Source organism: Bactrocera tryoni, unplaced genomic scaffold, assembly GCF_016617805.1.
Source record: "Bactrocera tryoni isolate S06 unplaced genomic scaffold, CSIRO_BtryS06_freeze2 scaffold_7, whole genome shotgun sequence".
Classification (NCBI taxonomy): domain Eukaryota; kingdom Metazoa; phylum Arthropoda; class Insecta; order Diptera; family Tephritidae; genus Bactrocera; species Bactrocera tryoni.
Window position 1 is genome coordinate 21822940 of NW_024396366.1, and position 9585 is coordinate 21832524.

The 9585-nt window shown below is 40.0% G+C and overlaps 1 pseudogene; it reads right to left on the bottom strand.

Moving 5' to 3' along the window:
- Positions 1 to 8186: 8186 nt before the first annotated feature.
- LOC120781902 lies at positions 8187 to 8327 on the bottom strand (annotated as a pseudogene).
- Positions 8328 to 9585: the final 1258 nt, after the last annotated feature.

Below are 9585 nucleotides of genomic sequence, written 5' to 3' on the forward strand. Positions count from 1 at the left end.
CGATCTAGAAGCTTCTGACATTGGTTTACGAAGTAGCCACCAAGCTGCTTCTTGGCTCGAAATCTCTACTGAGTTCAATAAGTCGACACTCATTTTTCTAGTGATTTCAACCACTCCAAATCCGGATATTTTTCTGTGATTTCATTAATTTGTCTCTGTAAATTACTGATCCATCGGTTAGATTTATTAACATAGTCTACCACGTACGTCGCGCATTCGTCTAATATGAACTGCAAATCCATATTCGATTTTAAAACATTAAATAAGAATGGGTTTGATGCATTATGCCATTTTTCCGCTGGTGTTCTTTTCAAGAAAATCCGTGGCCGGTTAATTCCCGCAGAAAGTATTTTATAGTACTGTTCATCCGAAGTTATATTGTTGTTTTGATAGAAATCATCAATGTCGTTGTAATCGGCTATTTCGTATTGAGACCTCATTTTCTTGTAATGACTAGCGTAACTGACGAAATTTGGGTCTTCTTTCTTCATAGGGACGAGTATTTGTGTAGATCGAGAAGGCAGGAAAGGGGCTTCAAATCGACATTATTGTGGCTGGTTACCTCTTACTTTTATAAAACAAGTAAATGTGTGTTTATGTGTCAGCAATTTGATGTTTCCTGATGCTTCAGATGTGGATACTGCGATTAAATGATATCGCACTTTCTCTGTCTTCCTCCAATGGACGCTTCGGTGCGTTCTCCAGCCAGAGTAGAATATGGGCGTGAGGACTACCACGATGTTGAAATTCGATTCGCTTGAAATAGTCTTTCACCCTATATTGTGCAAATGGGGATGCTTTTTTGCTTTGTAGAAGACTCATTAACGTGTGCACTAATTTGTCGAAATAGATGGCACAGGTTACAGTGTCCTCGTTGATTAATGTACTTTTATCCAACCAATTCAATTGAGCGGTTTCATCTTCAGAAATTACTCTTCCAACTTTCATTTTTTGTAGCAGTTCTAACAGCGGGATCCACCCAATTTCATTTGCTCTCATTGTGAGAAACATCGTAGGCCTTCCGAGTTGCCGAATCAAGGCGAATAAATCTTTCTTACGCTGCGACCAATAATATGCAGAATTCGGTATTGATTTTAGAAATGCCAGATTTGTGTCGAGGCAATTTTGTATATACTCTTCTGATTCTATTTGTTGTCTCGTCACTCTTGTGCCATTCCCGATAAACTTGAAGGCAACAGTCAGGGATGAAGCAACACGAAGTCTCATATTTTTTGCAGCCATATAAGGCATAATAGCGTTTGTTGCTGGGCAGTGAGGCTATCTTCGATTGTGATTTGTTCACTGACTCCGTCGTTTGGCATATTCCCATCACATATCGGTCTATTCAAGAACTGCTGATCAATTTCTATGTCTTGATAAAGTGGTGTACCTTTGAGAAAGTTTAACCATGCTCGAATTGTCCTTTTATTAACCAAGCCTTGAACATAGCCCGATTTGTGAATCTTCCGTTTTTTTATGTGCACGTTGATACTGTGATCATCTCCAATATTGCGTGGTAGTTTTTTTACCATCGTATCCACATCAACCGGCACATTTATAACCTGTCCATATACTCTAAATTGCCCATGCACGTGTCTCAAACGTCTTATTTCCATGAAAGGAATGCTGGGGGAAATTAATCATTCCGTTATAATATCCAACGGTGGCAAATCATAAGGCATTGGTGGATATTTGAAGCCATTGTAAACTGCGTAAGTTGGTATTTTTTTTGCCGCAGTGATTGCACACACGCTGAACATGGTTTAATGTTTTCACTTGGAACATCCGGTAGAATTCTGTAAAGTACTTCCTGATCAATATTCTCAGGAAGTGCGGTTAAATCTTGCTTGAACCACAGGCGCTCACATATCAAACAAGCAAATCCAAAACTATTTTTAACTATAAATTCTGCCATTACAAACTCATGTGCTTTTTAATGTTGTTGAACGTGACCATAAGGAATTTGCGGATTATTTCTCACGTTTTCGGTGCCGGTATTATCGGTGTTTTGCTCTGTATCCTCGGTTGTACTCACGTTTCTTTGCCGTGATGGTGCGGCCCTTGCCAATTCTCGCTGAGATTTTTGCCGTGCTCTATACTCTCGCTGATACTTTGCTTTTGATTTCTTTCGTGGTATATCCCTGAAATTTATACCACTACTTGTAGAGGGTCCTGCAAACGTTGATGGATCAACACACGTAGAAGGTCCAGCAATCGTTGATGGCTCAGTGCACGTAGAAAGTCCACCAATCCTTGTTTGATCAACATTGATCGGAGGTCCAGCCGTCACTAATCCATCAACACGTGTTGAAGGCCCAGCAGTTATCGGTGAATTGACGATCGATGATTCATCAGTAGTTATAGATGCTCCTGCAAAGATTGATGGAACAGCAGACGCTGAATCTTTTTTACGCGCTCTCTAATATTCCGCAGCTGTTTTCCTCTTCCTCGATTGACTGCCAGCTATCATTTCCAATTTCTCCTTTTCCCGCTCTGCTTTCTTTCTTGTTCGGTATTCACGATAATATTGTGCTGTTTTCCCTCCTCATGAAACACGGGCTGCACTGTCTTTTCCCGCGGTAAAATCAATTTAAAATCAAAACATTAAAATTTCTGCCAATCCAATTGATATTAGTTCCAAGAGCACACGTTTCATGCAGAAGGTGCATCTATTACGGACAATTGAAATATTAAAGAGAACATAACCTGGAATCCGCTGTGTTATTCGTATTATCACTATCATTTATTTTATCAACATTAATCGGAGGACCAGCCGTCATTAATCCATCAACACGCGTTGAAGGCCCAGCAGTTATAGGTGAATTGACGATCTTTGATTCATCAGTAGTTATAGATGCTCCCGCAGAGATTGATGGAACAGCAGACGCTGAATCTTTTTTACTCGCTCTCTGATATTCCGCAGCTGTTTTCCCCTTCCTCGATTGACTGCCAGCTATCATTTCCAATTTCTCCTTTTCCCGCTCTGCTTTCTTTCTTGTTCGGTATTCACGATAATGTTGTGCTGTTTTCCCTCCTCATGAAACACGGGCTACACTGTCTTTTCCCGCGGTAAAATCAATTTAAAATAAACACATTAAAATTTTTGCCAATCCAATTGATATTAGTTCCAAGAGCACACGTTTCATGCAGAAGGTGCATCTATTACGGACAATTGAAATATTAAAGAGAACATATCCTGGAATCCGCTGTGTTATTCGTATTATCACTATCATTGAATCTTTTTTACTCGCTCTCTGAAATTCCGCGGCTGTTTTCCTCTTCCTCGATTGACTGCCAGCTATCATTTCCAATTTCTCCTTTTCCCGCTCTGCTTTCTTTCTTGTTGGGTATTCACGATAATATTGTGCTGTTTTCCCTCCTCTTGAAACACGGGCTGCACTGTTTTTTCCCGCAGTAAAATCAATTTAACATCAAAGCATTCAAATGTTTGCCAATCCAATTGATATTAGTTTCAAGAGCACAAGTTTAATGCGGAAGGTGCATCTATTACGGACAATTGAAATATTCAAGAGAAACTTACCATCACATAACTTGAAATCCGCTGTGTTATGCGTATTATCACTGTCATTTATTTTATCAACATTGATCGGAGGTCCAGCAGTCATTAATCCATCAACACGCGTTGAAGGCTCAGCAGTTATAGGTGAATTGACGATCGTTGATTCATCAGTAGTTATAGATGCTCCTGCAGAGATTGATGGAACAGCAGACGTGGAATCTTTTTTACGCGCTCTCTGATATTCCGCAGCTGTTTTCCTCTTCCTCGATTGACTGCCAGCTATCATTTCCAATTTCTCCTTTTCCCGCTCTGCTTTCTTTCTTGTTGGGTATTCACGGTAATATTGTGCTGTGTTCCCTCCTCTTGAAACACGGGCTGCACTGTTTTTTCCCGCAGTAAAATCAATTTAACATCAAAGTATTCAAATGTTTGCCAATCCAATTGATATTAGTTTCAAGAGCACAAGTTTAATGCGCAAGGTGCATCTATTACGGACAATTGAAATATTCAAGAGAAACTTACCATCACATAACCTGGAATCCGCTGTGTTATGCGTATTATCACTGTCATTTATTTTATCAACATTGATCGGAGGTCCAGCCGTCATTAATCCATCAACATGCGTTGAAAGCCCAGCAGTTATCAGTAAATTGACGATCGTTGATTCATCAATAGTTATATGTAGATGCTCCCGCAGAGATTGATGAAACAGCAGACGTTGAATCTTTTTAACGCGCTCTCTGATATTCCGCAGGTGTTCTCCTCTTCCTCGATTGACTGCGGGCTATCATTTCCAATTTTTCCTTTTCCCACTCTGCTTTATTTCGTGCTCGGTATCCACGATAATATTGTGCTGTCTTCCCTCCTCTTGAAACACGGGCTGTACTGCCCGCGTTGAAAGCCCAGCAGTTATCGGTGAATTGACGATCGTTGATTCATCAGTAGTTATAAATGCTCCCGCATAGATTGATGGAACAGCAAACATTGAATCTTTTTTACGCGCTCTCTGATATTCCGCTGCAGTTTTCCTCTTTTTCGTTTGACTGCCAGCTATCATTTCCAATTTCTCCTTTTCCCGCTCTACTTTCTTTCGTGCTCGGTATTCACGATAATATTGTGCTGTCTTCCCTCCTCTTGAAACACGGGCTGTACTGCCCGCGTTGAAAGCCCAGCAGTTATCGGTGAATTGACGATCGTTGATTCATCAGTAGTAATAGATGCTCCCGCAGAGATTGATGGAACAGCATCAGCATTGATCGGAGGTCCAGCCGTCATTAATCCATCAACACGCGTTGAAAGCCCAGCAGTTATCAGTAAATTGACGATCGTTGACTCATCAAGAGTTATATGTAGATGCTCCCGCAAAGATTGATGAATCAACAGACGTTGAATCTTTTTTACGCGCTCTCTGATATTCCGCAGCTGTTTTCCTCTTCCGCGATTGACTGTGAGCTATCATTTCCAATTTCTCGTTTTCCCACTCTGCTTTCTTTCGTGCTCGGTATTCACGATAATATTGTGCTGTCTTCCCTCCTCTTGAAACACGGGCTGCACTGCCCGCGTTGAAAGCCCAGCAGTTATCGGTGAATTGACGATCGTTGATTCATCAGTAGTTATAGATGCTCCTGCAGAGATTGATGGAACAACAAACGTTGAATCTTTTTTACGCGCTCTCTGATATCCCGCAGCTGTTTTCCTCTTCTTTGTTTGACTGCGAGCTATCATTTCCAATTTCTCCTTTTCTCACTCTGCTTTCTTTCGTGCTTGGTATTCACGATAATATTGTACTGTCTTCCCTCCTCTTGAAACACGGGCTGCACTGCCCGCGTTGAAAGCCCAGCAGTTATCGGTGAATTGACGATCGTTGATTCATCAGTAGTTATAGATGCTCCTGCAGAGATTGATGGAACAACAAACGTTGAATCTTTTTTACGCGCTCTCTGATATTCCACAGCTGTTTTCCTCTTCTTCGTTTGACTGCCAGCTATCATTTCCAATTTCTTCTTTTCCCACTCTGCTTTCTTTCGTGCTCGGTATTCACGATAATATTGTGCTGTCTTCCCTCCTCTTGAAACACGGGCTGCACTGCCCGCGTTGAAAGCCCAGCAGTTATCGGTGAATTGACGATCGTTGATTCATCAGTAGTTATAGATGCTCCTGCAGAGATTGATGGAACAGCAGACGTTGAATCTTTTTTACGCGCTCTCTGATATTCCGCAGCTGTTTTCCTCTTCTTCGTTTGACTCCCAGCTATCATTTCCAATTTTTCCTTTTCCCGCTCTGCTTTTTTTCGTGCTCGGTATTCACGATAATATTGTGCTGTTTTCCTTCATCTTGAAACACGGGCTGCACTGTCTTTTTCCGCTGTAAAATCAATTTAAAATCAAAATATTAAAATTTTTGTCAATCTAATTGATATTAGTTTTAAGGCACAAGTTTAATTCACAAGGTGTATCTTTTACGGACAATTGAAATATTCAAGAGAAACTTACCATCACATAACCTGGAATCCGCTGTGTTATGCGTATTATCACTGTCATTTATTTTATCAACATTGATCGGAGGTCCAGCCGTCATTAATCCATCAACACGCGTTGAAGGCCCAGCAGTTATCGGTGAATTGACGACCGTTGATACATCAGTACATAGTAATAGATGCTCCCGCCGAGATTGATAGAACAGCAAACGTTGAATCTTTTTTACGCGCTCTCTGATATCCGGCAGCTGTTTTCCTCTTCTTTGTTTGACTGCCAGCTATTATTTCCAATTTCTCCTTTTTCCGCTCTTCTTTCTTTCGTGCTCGGTATTCACGATAATATTGTACTGTTTTCTCTCCTCTTGAAACACGGGCTGCATTGCCCGCGTTGAAAGCCCAGCAGTTATCGGTGAATTGACGATCGTTGATTCATCAGTAGTTATAGATGCTCCCGCAGAGATTCATGGAACAGCAAACTTTGAATCTTTTTTACGCGCTCTCTGATATTCCGCAGCTGTTTTTCTCTTCCTCGATTGACTGCCGGCTATCATTTTCAGTTTCTCCTTTTCCCGCTCCGCTTTTTTTCGTGCTCGGTATTCACGTTAATATTGTGCTGTTTTCTCTCCTCTTGAAACACGGGCTGCACTGTCTTTTGCCGCGGTATAATCAATTTAAAATCAAAACATTAAAATTTTTGCCAATCTAATTGATATTTGTTTCAAAAGCACAAGTTTAATGCACAAGGTGCATCTATTACGGACAATTGAAATATTCAAGATAAACTTACCATCACATAACCTGGAATCCGCGTATTATCACGTGTCACTTATTTTATTGTTTATTTAAATCACTATTCACTGTGTACTAATACTACAAATAGTACGTCAATATTATATAGAACACGAATTAATTAGTAAATAAACATTGTCTACAGAAATGATCCGGTGAAATCTTAACTTTTCAACGGCTAACCCAGAGTATTTCAACTAAAAGTCGCACAAAATAGTAAAGAATTCGCAGTAGTAGTAGAAGTATATGTATAATATGTACATAGATATATTGCTGTGATAAATTTAATTTCTATTAGTAAGAAAAATATTTATTTGTATAGTATACGATGTTAAAAGGCATACATCTTCTATCCTATCGTGTGTATCTGCACATGCTCATATGAGTGTATGTATACGCTTGTGCGCGTTCAGAAATTGAAATCATATTTTCGTCACTTATCAATATACTTATTACATGTGCGCGCATTGACTTGCATGTTCATACATTCATATACACTTATATGTACATATATTTGCATACATTGCCAAACAAATAATGCACAAGCATACAAACATATACATATATGCGTACAAATATGAATATGTCACCAACAAAAAATTGATCTTCACAAGACAATATGGTAGCCAAATCGGCGAAGAACAAGTGTAGTACATTTTACAACAAAAACGATTTCATTCATGAACGCAGGCGCAAATTCCACAAGCGATCTCGCTTCATTCATAAAAACAGAGGCCGTAACATCTCCCCGAGCATGCCTTTGCCAACAAGTCGTCTTTTCGCGACGATGGCAAAAGCCAAAAATCATAAATTGCACAACTTTCTGGTGCTTCTCGCAAAAATGCGTCGATATGTATTCACGATTATACGTATACATACATATCGTCACCTGAAATGCAAAATAACGTAACAACATTTTCGGAAATTTACAGTGGCATGAATTAAACACGACATAAAATGGAACATAAGTGAAAAAAATTTTTAATATTGGTTAAAACTGGTTTATGTCTGAGCGCTGAACCTGAAAATGTTGGACATATGTAATATTATGTTTGTAATATGAAGTAGTGAATCATAATCAATAAGGCAGTCAATTTCGAACTTTTTGATGATACGTTATTTTGCATTTCAGGTGACGATATGTATTTACGCATGTTTGCAGGCGAAGCTGCTACAGCGGCAAGGGGTGACAATCGGTGGCCATTACTTTACTTATGCCATAGAAATTCCATTGCTACGAATATGGAAATGACAACGAAATAATGAAAATATGCATATTTCTAAAGGTCATTAATTTCTTTTAAGAAATGAAAGGAATGAATGATCCTGAGAAGTATAGTCTTAACTTTTCAACGGCCAACGCAGAGCATTTCAACCAAAAGGAATTTATTCATTAAAATCACCACTCAGAAGTTGTTTTATCCGTTGTAAGCGAACGATTTTCGAAGAAACATCATTTCTAATATGCCACAAGACAAAATTAGAAATGAACTTCTTAACCTCACGCTGTCAGATAAAACGATATACCTCGTCATCGCGGGTCGATTTCCAAAAAATGGACCAACGCAGGGTATTTCAACAAAAGGGCACATAAAATAGTTGGAATTCGCAGAAATGAAAGACAAAGGCAAGAAAAAGGAGTATAACTTCAATAATGAACAAGCATACAAACATACATATGCGCAGCAGCAGTAAGGAAAGAGGTAACAATCGGCGATCCATTGTATATTTCTTTCATGCATAACCAAACCATAATTAGGACTACGCAATACAAGTGTCAATGGTGGTGTTGGTGGTAAGCGCTTGAAAAGTTACGACGAGCACGTAGGTTCGAATCCCAACAGAATTTATTTTTAATTGAATATGTCACCAACCAAAAATTGAAACATTGTTCTACAAAAACAACAACAGCATAAGCATGGCAACATTGTGTTGTTGGTAGAAAAGCCGAGCTGTACCGAAAGAAACGAACAAACGATCACCGATTGTCACCGCTTCGGTTGTCACCGCAAGGTTGCGTAGATTCATATTGAGCAAGGTTGCGTAGATTCATATTGAGCAAGGTTGCGAAGATTCATATTAAGCAAAGTTGCATAGATTCATATTGAGCAAGGTTGCGCAACCTGAATCTATCGCAACCTTTTCCGAACTCGTATAAGAAGTATAACTTCAAAAATACTGCGCAGTTGTTACGCTGGACGTGAAAAACGCTTTCAACTCGGCATACTGGCCACATATACTGAGAGCATTAGAGGCAAGAAACACCCCGGGGTATCTCCTGAAGACAATTAGCAGCTATTTGTCTGACAGACTACTGCTGTACGATACCGATGCAGGTCCAAAAACGTACACGGTGACAGGTGGAGTACCACAAGGCTCCGTACTAGGTCCACTACTTTGGAATGTGCTATACGACGGGGTGTTACGATTACCGCTGCCAAAAGAAGCACAGATAATTGGCTATGCGGACGACATTGCCGTAACGATCGTACTAAGGAACTCTCGCAGATTCAGTACAAATGCAATGAGACCGTGTTGAAAATTAAAGACTGGCTTACGAGTACCAAGCTGCAGCTTGCAGGTGAAAAAACAGAGGCAGTGCTCATCACGAGCAGAAAAAGCTAGAAACGGTCACCTTGAACATTGATGGGTATAGCGTTGTAACGCAAAATTCACTGAGGTACCTTGGCGTTATGATCGATACGAGGCTCAATTTCAAGGCGCATATTGAAAAGGCCTGTGGTAAGGCGGCTAAAGTGACTGCGGCTCTGTCGAGGATCATGGAAAACATTGGTGGCCC